Source organism: Phaenicophaeus curvirostris, chromosome 8 (assembly GCF_032191515.1).
Source record: "Phaenicophaeus curvirostris isolate KB17595 chromosome 8, BPBGC_Pcur_1.0, whole genome shotgun sequence".
NCBI lineage: Eukaryota > Metazoa > Chordata > Aves > Cuculiformes > Cuculidae > Phaenicophaeus > Phaenicophaeus curvirostris.
The window spans coordinates 22,352,754-22,370,655 of NC_091399.1; the positions used below are offsets into that span (position 1 = coordinate 22,352,754).

The 17,902-nt window shown below is 48.5% G+C and overlaps 2 protein-coding genes across 3 annotated transcripts in view; one reads left to right on the top strand and one right to left on the bottom strand.

Annotated features, from left to right (window-relative positions):
• LRRC8D (leucine rich repeat containing 8 VRAC subunit D) overlaps positions 1 to 7,312 on the bottom strand; it is a 48,621-nt gene extending 41,309 nt beyond the window's left edge. Inside the window, exon 1 of the mRNA XM_069862815.1 lies at positions 7,222 to 7,312. The gene's annotated coding sequence lies outside the window, so the exon portion shown is untranslated. The remainder of the gene's footprint in view (positions 1 to 7,221) is intronic.
• KYAT3 (kynurenine aminotransferase 3) overlaps positions 1 to 17,902 on the top strand; it is a 237,203-nt gene that overhangs the window by 119,866 nt on the left and 99,435 nt on the right. The gene's annotated exons all lie outside the window — the stretch shown is intronic.

The following is a 17,902-nucleotide window of genomic DNA, read 5'->3' on the forward strand; positions in this document are numbered from 1 at the left end:
CTTCTTAGTGGTAGAGAACCAGGATAAGCAGATGGGGAAGGCACTACCAGATACACAAATAAAATAAGCATCTCAAAGAATTCCCTCCTCCAAAGAGGTCAGGGTAGTCAAGTGGTCTCGGAGGAACTAAATCCCTTTGCAGCGTTCATCACTGGGATGTGAAGTTGCAGAGAAAGTTGGGGTTTAAATGCATGGAGGAAAAAAGCTCTGACAGGTTTCAGAACAGACCTTTGGCTCGTACTAGAGCTCCGACAGAAAATGCTCCCATAGCCACCTTGCCTGTTTCCATAACCTTTTTTCTCGAGGTCAGAGCCCCACATCTAAGCAGAGCTCACCGTGCCCTTCAATCCTGCCTTGGCAGCCACCCCAACAGCAACAGTTTGTGAAAACAGAAGGCAAAGGCAGTTCCCCTCTCCAAAGCAGGAGGGCTGCTTTTTGTGAAAATGCAGGAGGGCTGCCTTTAAGGGAAGGTGTCAGGAGAAGCTGAGCATCACTACCACCACCCATTGTATAAGGCATGGAAGAAGAGGACAGCTTGTCTTTCAGAGCTCCACCGCAATGTGAAGGACTGCTGAGGTCCATCGCCACCACCCTCCCCTTCCCAGGGAGCACAGGAGCTGGTACACACCGAGAGGAGAGGTGGAAGGAAACCAATGAAAACACATACTCCTTGATTCTGGGTTTTTAAAAAAATACTAATGCAGAAATTCTCATACAAATCACATCGGTACATAAGCAGATGCTTCGGCAAAGCCAAAACCACTGAAAGAATCTTCCCCACAGTTTTTGCCACAGAAATCCTCCTGGATTTTGTTCCAAACCCCATTTGACGAATTCTCTCTAAGCTTCCTCCCCAAGCTCCCGCTCACATTTTTTAAGTGAAAACCTTGACTTATTAGAACAGAGCAACATCTCACTTACAGAAGCATCTGCTCTGATGCAAGAGCTCACACTCAGTCTGTTACAGACTCAGCGTGTGGGACAGTGGGGAAGAAGGAGATGAAATAAGGAGCACATGTACCCCTTCTAGTCCTCTCTGGCACTCATTTCCTTAACCCTCTTCTCTTTCCAGCCCCTTCAGCACAGGGAAACACCCCACATACACTGGGCTGTTGGCATCCCCCACTGCCAGTTTTATCTGAATCACAGCCAGGCACTTGGCACTTAAGGCGTAACACATGCAACCTCCAGATGACACATCCCATATCCTGCAGCCTACATGTGTCTGCCTTCATTCCTACAGTCACTTGATCAAACATCTTTTCCACTCACGAAAACATTATTTTCTGTTGCGCTTAACAGGGGTTGCATTAAACAGGGAAACGATCATTGCTAACAGAGTGAAAAAAAAAAAGACTATGCACTTACAACAAATTATTAGGAATTCTGTAAAGAAAGGAGGACAAAATTCACACTGTTTTGGGGAAGAAGCACAGGTATGGGAAAAAAAAGCTCAGCTAATAAAGTCACTAGAGGTTTAATTTTGGCACAACTGAATAATGTTCAGTTCTACCCGTAACTCTGACTACCCAGCCAGCAGCAGACATTTGTCAATCGCTTTGGTTAAAAATGCCATCTTCCTCCCTTGCTGCTGCAGAACAAAAACAACAAACCACCACACAGGAAAAATGCCATCAAGAGAGAAGCAAACCCCAGACTGGCAGAAGGAATGTTCAAAGCAGCGTGTAACCTAACCAGATAAATACCAGATTTGCTTGCTATCAGAGTGAGGTTTCGCAACCAGCTCCAACTGATCCGTGGCCACCCTGCTCCCTAAGAGAGCAGTGGCCCAGGGACACACTCCCACCCTCACCCATGGCGTGTGCCTGGAGAAGCGTTGAGGATTGAAGGATTGAAACCACAATCCCCTTGGAAAGCACCTTGGGCACTCCCATGGAAGCCTACAGGATGCCACTGCCACTCCCTGCAGAGTTCATTGTCCATACTAGGGCCTCACATGCCACCCAACACCTTCTTTATTTCAGGACCTCCTTGTAATTCTTTCCTTCTCTTTGCGGACACCGCCTCTTCCCCTCCACGAGCCAGTGCGAACTTCTCCCTGCTTCTCCTCTTCTGTTGCAGAAGGCAGGAATACAGAATCATCGAATGGTTTGGGTTGGAAGGGACCTCAAAGCCCATCCAGTTCCACCCCTGCCATGGGCAGGGACACCTCCCACTGGATCAGGGGCTCCAAGCCCCATCCAACCTGGCCTTGAACCCCTCCAGGGATGAGGCAGCCACCCCTGCTCTTAAATTCACCTCTCAATCCAGGTACATCCTAAATCAAATTACACTAAAAATAAACAAAGTGCAATCACAAATCTTAACCACTGATAATAAGAGTCTTGTCCAAGCCACTACATTTGTCATGTTCCTTGATCTATTAGCAGTACAATTCTGTCTCATTCTCAGTCCACTCTTTTTTCCAAGAGCCACTCTTCTCCTGTTACTCTCCTTGGGTACTTTCTACCCACTTTCCATCAGCTACCACTGATCAAACTCACCATTCCTGCAGCACCAATGACCATTTGTGTATGTGCATTCCTCTGCTTCCTTGTTTGAAGAGCCAGCAAATTTGTTGTCAGAAGGATAGGAAGGGAGAGGAGCAAAACTATCAAGCCAGTCTTCCCTTTCTGTCCGCTAACAATGCCAACGAGACAAAATAGTGAAAGAATTTAGCATGGCTTATAAAACAGCAAACATTGCTTTGAAAAAAAACTCAAGCTCATGAAAAGTTTCATTTCCCTTTTGTCAGTTCCCCTTCTAAGCTAGGTAGCTTAGGCTTTATTTCTTAATTTAATTAGACAGAAAGCAAGGACATGAAAGTTTCTGGATGGCAGCCATTGAGAGGAACCCTGCATGGAGACTTCTCAGCTTGTATTTTTAAACACCAGTCAGATTAAGCATGAAGTCTGCTTCCTCTGTGCATCTTTAATGAAGGCAATTGCTAATGCATGTGGAAAGTGTGCGTAACCATAGTGGTGCCTCAAAACAAAGCAAGCTCCTGCACTACCTTTCGCACTTCTCACTCAACTTATAATGCAGACTGTCAGGTCAAAATAATTCCTGCCCTCCCTTTCCAAAAACTGTACAAAAAGCACCACGCAGAGATACGCAAGGTGGACTTTTTTAAAATCATTCATTGACATTTGCACTGGTTTAGTGGACAAATTTATACTGAACAATCCAAATGACACCAGCTTAACAGCATGTTCCTCTGTGCACAACTGCAAAGGTGGCAAAATGTCTGTTGCATAACGCTTCTCTATAAAATATTCATATTCACAGAGGAAGCCGTTGAACTGAAAGGTTATTTTCAATGATTAGCAAATCAGTGTTGTATAAGCTTGGGGTTTTTAATCACTGTATTTGAGATAGACAACAAACTACACTTTTTGTTGACAAAACATGACAAAACCAACTTTGTGTGCACACACATCAAGGTATATGAGATATCCCTGCAGTTAACAGCTTTCCTCCTGACCCGAAGGTACTGCAACCTTACAGAACTGCCACCACCTCCAGCACGCACAGCTTCGCCAGCCTGCACTAGGGTATTCCAGGCACCACTGTTCTTTATACAAGCTCTCACACCAGCTGGAAGGAAGTTTCTTTTCCTTCCTACCCTGTGATGGCTGAGGAACAGATAGATGTTCAGATATCGTATTCACATACACATCCGAGGCACTCGTTTTCTCCTTAGAACTGTAATCCCAAGTTGGAAAACCACTGCAGCAAGAATAAAGTGCTTCAAACGAAGCCCACCCAGAAAAAAAACGCTGCTTTTGGTGGGCATGTTGGTATCTGTGGCATTGGCCAGACTTGAAAACACTAGAGGTGCGGCAGCCCTGCCTTCTGTAGAACCCAGGGGCAATCAGGAACAGCTTTTGTAAGGAAACTTATCTCAGTGCTGACTTGTAAAGAATGAAGTCCAAGAGCGTTAAAACAAACCACCTGCATCTTGGCTGGGGCTCTGTAGCCATTAGGTTGCACGGGGCGGGTAGGAGCCTGCCTGGCTGCTTGATTGCAGAGGCTGTAAAGAGCCTTCACGTTTGTTTGTTCCCTTTGTGTGCCTCTTTACTTAACGAATCTAGGGAGGGGGTCTGTGCACAGCATCACCGGTCTCCAGCAGACACTTTTTGCTATAGATCTCATCGTTTTTACCAGTCTACAGATAAGACATCTGAAACAGCAACAGACACCTGTATTTAGGCAGCCACACCATGGTCCCGACACAGGGAAATCATCAAGAAATATGACCCAGACAAAAATCGGAGCAGAGAGGGATTTTAAAACTCCAGTTTGGGAATTGCGCTTTTTTTTTTCATGTTTAAATGCACGTCAAACGGTTTGAAGAGGTGTTTGATAGGAAAATGTAGCAACAGCATTTGATTATCTGTTACGCCCAGCCTTTTGGTCTGAGAAATCTTCCGTTGTATTCTCCTGGCCTTCAAAAGAGATAGAACACCTAAGATGCCTGACTTGTAAGAAAGGGACCGCGTGCAGGGAGTGAGTTCCTTTTTACCACTCAGAAGGGATGAGGCCGGTCACAAGAACCGGACAATTTCTTCTTCTGTTGATCACACAATACAACATGCAGGACAGTGGTGAATAAAAGTCATTGTTACCCCTGCCCACTGCTGGCTGCCACAAGCTTTCAGCCTGGTTATTTTTTCTGCTTCTTCATCAGAGTTACCTTCACCAAGGAAAGGGTCTCTGAAAAAATCTGAGCAGCAAGTAACTTCCCACCTCCCCTACGGGTGGGTGCATTTTACACCATGATTGCTTCTGAAGTATTGAATATCACCAACTACTTCAGCCTTAAAACAAATCACTTCTGAGGAAAGAGCTCAAGCGGAAAGAAGGAAAATTGTAGGTAGCAACAGTTTTGAGACTACATGAACATGTTTTTATATCCTGATTTATACTCCAAGGGGAGGAAGAAGAAAAGAGAAGGTATTTATTTTAAAACAGTACCAGCAAATGGATCCCTGGTACAGCCATACTCTCTTCCCATACGATTTTGCTGGTTTGATTCCAAGAAACCAAGCTTCCTCCTTCAAAGAATATCTCCCTGACCACTCTGGCAGCTGCTACATGAAGGTCTTTGAGCTTCTCTTCCTACCTGTTTGCTGAACCTGTTCTTGCAAGACTGGAAGAATGCAGCAGAAGAGAACACAGAAATAAGTGAAAAGGGCTTCAAGTCTTTAATTAAAGGAATTTGTGGCAAGAGAAAGACCGAAGCAGTGTCAGTTAAAATTAATGATGTGGAAATGAATATTACTGCTGGCATTACAAAGTGCCAACTTGACTTGTGACGCACTTTCCCTCTTAACATGCCAAAACCCAAGACGATTCTCAAGGAGTTACACACTAGAAACGCTGGCTTTGTTCTTTCCTAAATTTGTTTGGAATCTCTGAGGGGAAAAAATCATTTGGGAAGCAATCAGCACCTATTCTTTGTTATGTGGTTGAAAGAAAATTGCACTCAATTTGCTTAGACTAAAAGATCTCGCGCCAAACCCATCCCCAACATGGAAAAAGCTTAGCTCAAAGTGTTCTCAAGGTATAGGACAGCTTTGAAACAGTAATTACAATCAATTCTACAAACCCAGTGCTGGTTGCTGCTAGAAAACTGTATTTTACAAACATCCTTGTCCCCATTTCAGCCCTTTTCTGGCAAATACAAGCACCTCAGCATCACAGCCAAGAATATACACCTTCAAGACCAAGCACCTTTACTGTGACCCCAGAGAGCCTTTGCATGCGCGCGGAGTCATGAGACTGTACATGCACAGAAAATTAGTCATGGGCACAAGCCTTTGCGTGGTGGAGTCCACAGACTCTTCACTGCCTGTTATAAGAAAATGTTTAAAATGTCAGTTATGCAAAAGCACAGACAAGTCTGCATCTAAATATAAGGTTTCTGTGGAGAATTATTTGCATTCCTCTTAATACAGCAATAGGTTTTTTTGCTAGGATATGATCTTCCCACCGCCATGAGACAATAAATGAATTAATAATATAAAACAGAAAGAAAGGGGAAGAAAAACGCAAAGGAGAACTGTGTAGTCTTGTTTCAATGCTAGCAAGAAATGCAGACATTTAAACAGCAAAAACTGCAATAACATGTTTTGCCCTTTCCACTTTATATAGCAACATCTGAATATAACGTAAACACTGCTAACTGTGTTTTATGAATATTTACGGACCTATAGCAAGTTTATGCATTAATTGGAAGATACAGATTGCTTTTTCGAGAGGAAATGAGAAACCTTCAGAGTTTGTTATTTGTTAAAATCCTAACTCTGGAACCCTCTTCTGTTTGCATCCAGCTGAGAGGCCAGTTCACTGGGTTCCCCCTACGACATAATTTGTGACTCAAGCTTAGTAAAACAACTCTCACCAGCCCCACACTGACTAAATGCTCAACCTCAGGGCATGAAAACGCCCTCGGCGACCGCAGTGTCCGTGTACCTGTATCAAAACTCCCGTCTGGCTCATGGAGGAGCTGGAGGAAGCCAAGTGAGGCCTGGGCTGAGGCGCTGAGTCAGCACTCTGCCTGCAAGACACCCCAAGCCAACCCACCGGCACGCAGCAACCAGACAAACTGACACAGCAGTCAGCGCCGTTGGAGGGACAGAGGGGAAAAAGAAACTCAGCCAGCAGTATGGGACCCGATTCAAAATCCACTTACGCCCACCAGCTTCAACAGCCTTTGAACAGGACAGTGCACAGCGGGAACGGGAAGACTGGGAGAAACTCAAAGAACTGACCTCAAGGCAGGAAACTTCAGTAGTTGCGTCTTATACAACTGCACCAAGCCACAACATGCCTGGTCGCAAGCACTTTAGACCACAAGGATGTAGGCACCCTACTCTCCACTACCCTTTATTTTCCTACCCTCCCGTCCCCGGCAGGACCCACTGCAAGCACATCACCAGCAGCATTAGCTTTCCTCTCACTCTCCGGGCACTGGGTCAAGAAAGCTGACCACAGCGGTATGGCCCGAGCGGGGAATCTCCATTCCACCGGCTATAGGAGAGACCGCGGCTCGGCTGAGGCGACAGGGGGAGAAGAAAGAACTGGGGTACAAGGACCACGTTTCACGTGTGCAGCTACGTGTGAGTGCAATGTAGTTTATCTTTCCACAGCAAGCGCCCGAGTGCTTTGGCTCTCTTTGCATTGTTTTTTTACAGGTTTGCTCCTATTAATTATTACCTCCCCGCGACGGCAGCACGCAGACTTTCAGTGCCGCTGGTGCTGCTGCTTTAGCATCCCTCCTCCAGGTCTGAACACGCCGGACACGTTACCATCACCTCAGGACATCAGGGCTGGGACCGAGAGCTACTGTGCACATCTGGATCTCATAAAACAAATTACTGCCGAACGCTGCGCCCTTCCCCACCTTACCTCATGTGGCCTTTGTAAACCTGGTGTCTTCATCAAACTAATCTCGATTGCAAATAACAGTATCGACTTGAATATAACAGCATCCATTTAAATATTAACAATATTGCTCATTAGCTGCAAGAAAACAGGTACAGCAGACAGAACAGACAAGTGTTTTTCACACTGAGCGAGAGACAGGCGAAGCACCAAAGGAGTTTAAAGGCAACACCGGCTCAGAAACACCGGAGAAAATGGTGCATGGCACAGAACACACAGCCCCAGTGCAAATTCCTAGGTCAGGACCTCAAAAATCAGTTCCGACCAACAATAAAAAGGTTTACAGAGGATTTGTAAATCACGAAGAATGAACAGGAGCCTGGCCTCCCAGCGAGGCCGGGGGAATTAATTTAAGATGGCAATCAAGAGCAAGCAGCACAACACTGACCTTCTGCACCACCAGTCCTCACCCCGAGTTTGAAGAAAGGGGGGTTCCGCCGCCACCAGGAAGAGGGGAGGCGAGAAAACACAAAAGGGGAGGGGAGACAAAAAAAGGGAAGGGAGAAAAAAGGAAGGGGGGTGGGAAAAGAAGGGGAGGAAAAAGGATGGGGGGGGAAGAAAAAGGAAGGGGGAGAAAAAGGAAGGGGGGAAAAAAAAGGAAAGGGGGGAAAAAAAAGGAAAGGGGGGAAAAAAAAGGAAAGGGGGGAAAAAAAAGGAAAGGGGGGGGAAAAAAGGAAAGGGGGGGGAAAAAGGAAAGGGGGGGAAAAAAGGAAAGGGGGGAAAAAAGGAAAGGGGGGGGAAAGGAAAGGGGGGGAAAAAAGGAAAGGGGGGGAAAAAAGGAAAGGGGGGGAAAAGGAAAGGGGGGGAAAAAGGAAAGGGGGAGAGAAAAAAGGAAAGGGGGGAAAAAAGGAAAGGGGGAAAAAAAGGAAAGGGGGGAAAAAAAAGGAAAGGGGGGAAAAAAAGGAAAGGGGGGAAAAAAAAGGAAAGGGGGGAAAAAAAGGAAAGGGGAAAAAAAAGGAAAGGGGGGAAAAAAAAGGAAAGGGGGGAAAAAAAAGGAAAGGGGGAAAAAAAAGGAAAGGGGGAAAAAAAAGGAAAGGGGGGAAAAAAAAGGAAAGGGGGAAAAAAAAGGAAAGGGGGGAAAAAAAGGAAAGGGGGGAAAAAAAGGAAAGGGGGGAAAAAAAGGAAAGGGGGGAAAAAAAGGAAGGGGGGGAAAAAGAAGGGGGGGGAAAAAGGAAGGGTTAAAAAAAGACACAGAAGACAGAGATAAAGAGCCTTGTGGCCCCCATCTGCGCTTCTCCGGTACCTCCGCGCCGCAGCTCCCGCGCGGCCCCGGCCGCGGCCCCGTCTCCCCGCGGCCCGGCCCCAGGCTGCCCCCGGCGGGCACCGGGCTGAGCCACCGCCGGGCGACGGCTCCGGGAACCACCCGGCACCTCGCCCCACAGCCCCGGGATGGGGGCTCCGCCCCTCCCGGCAACCGCTGTCAGCGCGAGGGGAGGCCGCCCGCCCGCTCCCCGGCAGCGACCGGTGCCTCGGGACCGCCCTCGGCTCCGCCCGCAGGGGCGGCCCAGCCCGGCCGACAGCCCCGGGGGAGAGGGGGGAGAGGGGGGAGAGGAGAGGAGAGGGGGGAGAGGAGAGGAGAGGGGGGAGAGGAGAGGAGAGGGGGGAGAGGAGGGAGAGGAGGAAGGGGGAGAGGAGGAAGGGGGAGAGGAGGAAGGGGGAGAGGAGGAAGGGGGAGAGGAGGAAGGGGGAGAGGAGGAAGGGGGAGAGGAGGAAGGGGGAGAGGAGGAAGGGGGAGAGGAGGAAGGGGGAGAGGAGGAAGGGGGAGAGGAGGAAGGGGGAGAGGAGGAAGGGGGAGAGGAGGAAGGGGGAGAGGAGGAAGGGGGAGAGGAGGAAGGGGGAGAGGAGGAAGGGGGAGAGGAGGAAGGGGGAGAGGAGGAAGGGGGAGAGGAGGAAGGGGGAGAGGAGGAAGGGGGAGAGGAGGAAGGGGGAGAGGAGGAAGGGGGAGAGGAGGAAGAGGAGATGGGGAGAAGAGGAGGAAGAGGAGAGAGGTGGAAGGGGAGGAAGAGGAGAGAGGAGGAAGAGCAGAAGGGGGAGAGGAGGAAGAGGAGATGGGGAGAAGAGGAGATGGGGAGAAGAGGAGATGGGGAGAGAGGTGGAAGGGGAGGAAGAGGAGAGAGGAGGAAGAGCAGAAGGGGGAGAGGTGGAAGAGGAGAGGGGGCAGAGGGTCAACGTGGAGAGCCGCGGCGAGAGGAGCAGCAGCGGGTCCCCCCTCGCTCCGGCACCAGGTGTGGGGTGGCAGCGGGCTGTGGCCACCCTGCCAGGGCATCGGCTGGGGAGATGGGATACTCTGCCTGGCTGTCAAAAAATACACTCACACGGATGAATACTATAGCTGAGATCAACATATTCCACTTTTTGTATCGGTCACCCCAAAAATGCCGGCAAAGCAGCTCTCTAAGACCCATTTTGGAGCTTCACAAAGCAAGGCTCCTTCAATGCCACCCTGGGCATAGCGAGAGTGGTCTCCATGTGCAGCCAGACAAGAGCTGAATGCGTCTCCCGCTTACAGGCACATGGGTAAATCTTCCCAGAATCATACGAATGTTCTGTTACTTTCCAAGGACTCATTTTAATGTCATTATGAACTTCAGTCACATCTCTTGCTACTTTGGAGCTTGGACATTCTGCCTGACTTGCAAAAAAATACACTTACTCAGATGAATACTTCAGCTGAAATCAAAATATTCCAGTTAAATCAAAATGTTCCACTTTTTGTATCAGTCACACCAAAAGTACTGGCAGATCAACTCTTTAAGACTCATTTTGGAGCTTCACAAAGCAGCCTAGGTTAACACAAGGGAGCGATCCCACCCCCCTCACCCTCTCCCTGCACTCCGTGATCCTCCCCAGCTTTCCTGGAGCCCACACAGCTGGTTTCTGAGCTGCAAGCTCACGTTGAGCTGCTCATCCCCCAGGAACCCAAGTCCTTCTCAGGGCTGCTCACAATCCTTTTCCCTGAAATCTTCCTTAGACACGACCTGACAAGTAACCACGCTTCTGTTCTTTTAACCAGAACTGGATGGCACCTATTACTTTTGAAACTACTATTGAACTTGATTAAGAATGGACATTTTTGAGGTGTATCAGGGGTTTTTTTTTTAAAAAAAAAGGCTCATCTTCCAAATTTTTCTTCAACCTCATAATTTCTACAAACTGGAGGAAAGGGGAAATGATCCTTAGGTGTCTGTTGAGAATAGCTTGATAGCCCTTTAAAGACTGAGAATCTCCCCTTTATATTTTTAGATGCATTTTTATTCAGACCTTCTCATCAGACTGACTGTAAGGTGTATCTAAGGTTAGAGATGAAAGCACGTCTCTGCAGCAATACAGCTTCAGAGACCAGAGAAAATCAGGCCAGCTTGTCCTGCCCTCAGCTGCTCAGCACTATTTTCATACCAGCCTCTTCATCTGGTGAAGCATTCTAGCAGAGTTCAGATTTAGTCTAATGAGCTATCATTTATTTTAAGCTTTGATTTTTCAATACCTTCATTTGGCCTTTTAGTTATTTTCTACCCTGAGATCATCAACACTTGTGTTATTTCTGGCCAGCATTTTAGACCCCACTGTTTCCTCAATAAGGTGAATTTATCATCTATTTATTTATTTTTGCTCTGACCCAGAGCCCAAGGCACAGCATGTGCAATACCGGGGCTCCACAGCAACGTGGGGTTAATGGAGATAAAAGCAATCCAATCTGGTAAACATCAAGGCATGTGAAAACAGAATAACAAGAGCTGCTGAAATCCCAAGTTGCAGGCAGCTGGCAGATAAATTCAAGCGGAAGAAAAAGGATTTTTTTTTCAAATGCCAGAGCTGGTCAGAGCTAGCTGAATCCACATTCACTCAGCAGTCAAGACACTGTGCCAGGATGAGGTGCAGCAGCAAAACAAACTCCAGGGACTCGAAGCAGAAGACACCTGGAACTTGGAAGATCCAGATACAATGAAGAGTCCCTTTCTGACAGGGCAAATGCAAGTGTGAAAGACTCACCTCCTACAGAGCGTATGTTGGATTGCGTAGTTTTCATTTTCTTTCCCCCTATGTTACAATAAATATTTAAAGGTAACTCAACATTTCTTTAGTTTAAAACTCTTTACATTCCTTCCTTTCAAGCTTCTCTAGCAGAGACCTCTCCCACCATTTCAGGTTTGGTCTCAGCTAGACTCAAGCCTCAGTGCTTTTGGGCAGCTCTTTCTAGATGGCTTGTTCCGCTTCCAGTCACCTGGAACATGCTGTGGTGTGACAGGAGAGAGGAGTTAAAAACCTGGAAGAGCTTGGTTTGGGGCAAATATACATCCCAGTTGTTCTCTTATCCTGCTATCATCTATAGGGTTGTTTCAGCAGAAGTGCAAATCAGCCACCTTCAAGTTACACCATGTGACAAAAGAGATGCCAGAAAAACAGAGGCAGTGGCTTCCTTCCACTTGCACAGCTTTGATGTTGGCTGTTAAATTAAAATACTGCTATTTTCATCTGTGGTTTAGAGAACTGAATAAGTGATTACATTAACAAGCAGCAGTGATGCTTCACAGGATAAATTCATCCTGCCTGGTTTTACAACTGTATTTGAGTTGAAATTTTTCAACTTGCCTAACCTTGACTAGCCAAACGATGTCAGGTTTTTCCACCTTATCATTGTCCTCATTTTCATATCATTAAACATTTTTAGAGAATCATAGAATCGTTAAGGTTGGAAAAGGCCTCTAAGCTCATCGAGTCCAACCATCAGCCCAACACCACCATGCTGGCTAAACAATGTCCCCAAGTGCCACGGCCACACACTTTTTGAACACCTCCAGGGATGAAGACTCCACCACTTCACTGGACAGCCTCTGCCGGTGCTTCAAACTGTTGGTCCTCCTACAGAGTTGTGGTTCTGGCTGGGTTGAAAAGCTGACAATTTATTCTGAGACATTTTCCAGTTCTTTCCTTGTTTTCCCCCGCCTCAAGCAGCCACCCTGTGCACGCCAGATATCCGTGCTTGACATCATCCAGTAGGTGTCCAAGCTCGGTCCAAGAGAGACAGGTGCAAGAGCGACACCAGCAGAAGGTGAAAAAACATACTGGGAAATATTTCCATCCTGGCTTTGAGTGAGCTGAAACATTTTTCTCACAAGCAAATGCAAGATGAAAGGGCCTATTAAGAGGAAGATGAGATAGTTGCTTGGGAAAAAGTACAGATGGCAACATAGAAGAGAGATACGGGCAGGGAACCGGAGGGCCTTTCCCCTCTCCAGAAACACGGCAGTTTGGCTTAACAGAATGGGCAAAGCTTGAAAGGGAAGACTCCAGTTTAAATAAGGAGCTGGATGCAGATGAGTCACTTGGATGCTGGCCACCCATTCCCAAGAAAAAGGGTTTGAGAGCCGAACAGTTCATGCCAAGGTGCTCGCCTAGGACACCCAGGCAGGAAGCTGGGGATGCAGTTGGGGATGCGTTCACGCTTATCAGCCCTGATCTGCCACTTGCCACCCACCCAGCCATTTGTGCCACCTCTGCACCCTGTGCAGCGCCGGCAAGACCGACTTTCCAGGCAAAATTAGGCAACGTTTTGGCAGCTGTTTGTCGCCCTGCAGTCAGATGATGTTGGCAAGTGCCTGCTCTGCTCCTCCGGCAGCTGGCTGCGAGAGGCTGCTGCGCGCAGCACCAGCCCAGGGCTGAGGGGCTCTGGGGCTCCTGAGAGAAGAGGGAAACCCATCACCCAAGGTCTGTGCTTCTGCAAGGCTGCTGCAGCTCAGCGTGCCCTGCGACCAGGACAGCGTCAGCGCCTTCAGAAAGGTCAAACTCGGTTATGTCAGACAATTCTCATTTACAGTTTTACTGACAAAATGCAAAAACATCTAGGAAAACTAAAGCACCATGTTTTTTCCACTATAAAAAGCATTGCAGAGCTCTGTCCCTCCCATGCTAGGCTCATTTATAATTCCATCAATTTAGCTTTTTTTATTCCTGCCAACCAACCTCATTGCTGCATTAACACAGCATCTTCCTACTTGGATCCCAGCACAGCAGCACACCAGGTACCACCGCTGAGGTGTTGAGTACCTCCAGAGATTTCAGGCCACAGGGCCAGGAGGGGGAGATAGTCTGCGGCTGAATTACTCCATTTCATCTACTTAGCCCTACCCATTTTCTTAATTTTGCACTTTACTGCTTCTACGATCTCTACCTCTTCTGCTCACCCTGGTTTCCACAAACACTAAACGCTGAGCACAGAGGCTGAATAGGAAATAATTTAAAACCTGTCATAACCAGAATTAGCAGGATAAGACCAAAAGCAGCTTTTGCTTGTCTAGCCCAGCTTGCTAGAACGATTTCCCTGCCTCCCCGTGGGACATTTCAGTCTGTAATTTCTTTCTCCAGATGACGCCTGAAAGCCATTTTTCCCTCTTCAGGTCCTGATTTCCCAGTGCAATGGCTGTGGCTCCATCTGCAGATGGCACGTCACAGACCCCAAGCGCCCTACCTGGATCTGGGAGAACAGGGGTCTTTAAAGGAACAGCAAGCGAGTTCTCTTCCAATGTGTGCAGCTATACCTGTGCCAGCACTTAAGCTTCACTTCCCCAGCCTCGCAGGTACAATAGTCGGAGCTTATTGATTTCATTATTCCTTTATCAGTTTTCTTAAAATAGCTGAGCCACAAGGGCATTAGGAGGTGCACAGCTGGGCTGGGCTTTCTGAGCAGCAGGAAGAAAAAGAACGAACATATGTGGGACCAAACTACTCGGAGCCTGCAGGTGACTGATCTGCAGTCATTCAAAGAGCTGAAGATTAAGGACTTACCTAGCCAGACCATTAAAAAGAAAGAAAAGTTGATGAAGACTGGGCAAAGACAGCAGAAAAAGGTGCTAAGGGAATGATACATCATTTATTTCTTACGCGCTGCATCTTCTTTGTCTTCCTGTTTTCTCATGGAGCAAAGAAACCGCCTATCATTCTGTAGTAGTAGAGAAAGCTTATTTAAAAATGAGGATCCTTAATCTGGGACCCGGAAGGACTCGGAGCTCATTTCCCACGTCAACAACTGCAACAGGGCCACTGTTTATGGCCGGGAGCCTAGCAGAACCCAGGCTTGCCAACACAGCACTAAGAGAAGGTGCTTTTGCTTGATCTGCCTAGGCTAAGCTTTCACTTTAATTGCAGCACCTTCTGCTAGTTACACATGCATGTTATAGATGAAACAAAACCAGTCACTCTCTTCTAGAGGCTCTACCCAAGAGAAAACATAGCAACAGAATGCTAGAACTCCACCTCCAAAATCCTCTTCCCAATACTTTCTCAAATACAATTACAATAAATCAAAGTATTCCAGTCCCTAAAGCCTCGACAATGAGATACAGACTGTCAGTTTAGCATCACACTCTCCACTTTACTTTAACATGACACAATTTAAAGACCCCAAGTGTTCCTGTGATTCCTACCCACACCTGTGTGGCAGCCAGCACACTCATTTAAAGCCTTCATCTCACTTAAAGCTTCATCTCCTGCTCCAAAACCTCAGACAAGGGAGGATTATTGCTTGTATTGTGGGAGGTGTCCCTGCCCATGGCTGGGGAGTTGGAATTAGATGATCTTGAAGGTTCCTTCCAACTTAAACCATACTGTGATTTGATGATATGTGTGTGGGGACAAGGAAGCCGATTGTTGGAACCTCAAAATCATTGTCTTCTGTGTTTACCTTGACTGTAAATTAATTGAAGAAAGCACTAGTGATGATTTTGTTCTACGCAGCAGTGAATTCACTGCCACCATAAAACACCTAAACACGTACCTCCCCCAGCCCCAAACACCCTACAGAAAAAGGTAGCAGGAGAAAGAAGGTCTGATCACGCCTCAGCCCAAAATAACGGTTTGATTCGTCAGGTTAATGGTACGTTCCGACATCAGGAACTGAAATTAGCAGGCGGTTTTCCCCGAGGTTGCCCAGAGACTGCAGAATGAATCACGGCTGCTCTTGTGCTGCCCTCGGGATCACACAGAGCGAGGGATGGAAAGACCAGAGTATTTGTTTCCCTGCTCCGACCTCCGTGGCCAGAGTGGGATCCGCGCTCCAGCCTCGCCAGGGCTGTGATGTGGCTGGTTGGCATCGCTGCCATCCCTCGTGGGGCAGGAATGGCCATTGGCCTCCAAAAGGGGCATTTACAGCCACAAAGGGGCATTCACTGCTTCGCTTCGATGCTGCCGCGAACTCGGGGCACCAGTGTGTCTCAGTGTCATTGAAATTTTCTGAAATAAATTGGACTTGGGAGCAGTGCTCAACACGGAGCATTCTCCTCATAAAAAACATATAGCCAGGCATTTTTAACATTTAAACACAAAGCCATTCCCAGCGTAACTAGGATACCCTCCTCTCCTTTAGTGCCAAACACCCTGAAGTCAGTCTAGGCTTTAAATCTTACACGGGAAAGAACACCCAGACACTTTTTTCGCTTGCTGCCTTCCTCTCTTTTTATACTTAAAGTTCTTCTGGCATTCCGTTTCCATGGTGGCTGCTTTTCAGTCACTCCCCCCTCGCTCAGCTCTTTCCCCTGGTCCCTTCAGGCTGTTTAAGAGCTCCCTACCTGCTGGCAGGGCTGCTCGCAGCCACCTCTGCCTCCCTCCTCCTCCAGGGCTGCTCCTGCCGGCTCCCTGGAGCTCCCTCTGCTCCTGCCGGCTCCCTGGAGCTCCCTCTGCTCCTGCCGGCTCCCTGGAGCTCCCTCTAGCTCCCCTCTCTCTGCCTGGATCTCCCTGTAGCTCCTCTCGCTCTCCCGGAGCTCCCTCTGCTGTTGGATGCAGCTGCGAACCATCCCCAGCATCACTCCAGAGCCCCGGGGCAGCTCAACCAGAGCTCCCAGTTCCCCTCTCTGGGGTGGTGCGAGCAGCCAGGACACCCTGGCTTATCCTCCTCCTCTCCTCTGGAAAAATAAAGGGAGAAGCACCCTCTCTCAGCATCCTGCGGGGATCTCCTTTCTGCTGGGAGCATCAGCGCTTTAGGAAATGCCTTGGACAGAAAAATTGGCCCCTGTGCTCTGTCTCCAGCTGTTTAGAAGCTGTGCAGCACCCAAAGCTCTGGTTAATTACAGGAGATACAACAGGAAAGTTCCAATCTCAACGATTCTACAAAAGGCCTCTCAGCTCATCCAGTCCAACTGCCCGCCCAACGTCACCGCGCTGCCTGAACCGTGTCCGCGGGTGTAATGGCCACACGTTTTGTTGACCCTTCCAGGTTCAGAGACCCCCCCACTGCCCTGAGCAGCCTCTGCCAGGGCCTCACCACTCTTTTGTCAAAGCAACTCTTCCTTGTACACCATCTAAACCTCCCCTGGCACAACTTGAGGCCATTTCCTCTCCTCCTGTCACCCGGGAGAAGAGTCCGGCACCCACTTCACCACAACCTGCTTTCCAGAGGCCTGGGCGCTGGAGATTTAAGCTCCCATCCCTGTGGTGCACAGGCGTGAGGGGCCAGAGGGAGTGATGCTTGGTCTCCCCTTGCCCTCTCCAGAGGCCGCGATGCTCGCTGCCAACAGGATGCTCAGCAGCGCTCATTCTGCTGGGCTTCAAAATGCCTGGGATGGAGGAGAAAGAGCACCAGAAATCCATTTCTCACCAGTGAGGGGACTCAAAACGTGCCAGTAGATTGTACAACCCTGGTATCCGCGGATGGCATGTGGCATGGAAACACGCCGAGCTGTCCCCTGCCACCACCAACCACACTGGCTGCATTTGCCTGCGTGTGTTGCCATAGGAACTGCAGCCCCAGCAGCTGCTGCTGCTCCCCACCACGCTGCCTCTGCGCCCCTGCCTGCCTCCTCCTCTTTCAGGTGACAATCCCATTACTGCTGTAGCAGCTAATTATTGCATTAGTTATAATTTGCCCATCCATTTGTCTCCCCCTCCCTCCCACCTTGGAACATTTCCATCTCCCTGGCCTTTCCACCTTCACACCCCCTCTCCTCTGACTCCCATCCCCCTTGTTCTCGCACACACAGCTTTGTTGCGCCACTGCACCCTTTCCTTCCTCTTCCTCTCGCTACCACTCATCTACTGTGCTCTTCCCTTGCACCCCTCTCAGGGAACTCTTACACAGAGGACACAGCTGTCTCCTGAGCCACCTTCTGGAGACCATCAAGCCTGCCTAGAGGGCTTCAGCTAGCACCTACAGCACTGCTGGCCCCAACTCCTGGTGGGTGTGTCTCCATCTCAGCCAACTTCTACCCTCTCCAAGATAAGCTGATTGCTGCTAATGCCACTTTCACTGATCCCCTCGCTTTTCCTTGCGAGTCCCTTGCATTTCCACACTGTTTTCCTATGGAGGACATCACTCCAGCTTGCTAGGTTTCTTCTGCTTCCACTTCTCCAGTCTCATCTCACCACCTCCAGAACACCAGTGGCCATGAACTCGATGCGTTTAGACTGTTGCTATAGGACATGCAGACAGTGCACACGTGAGAGAGCACCTAAGGATGCTGAGAAG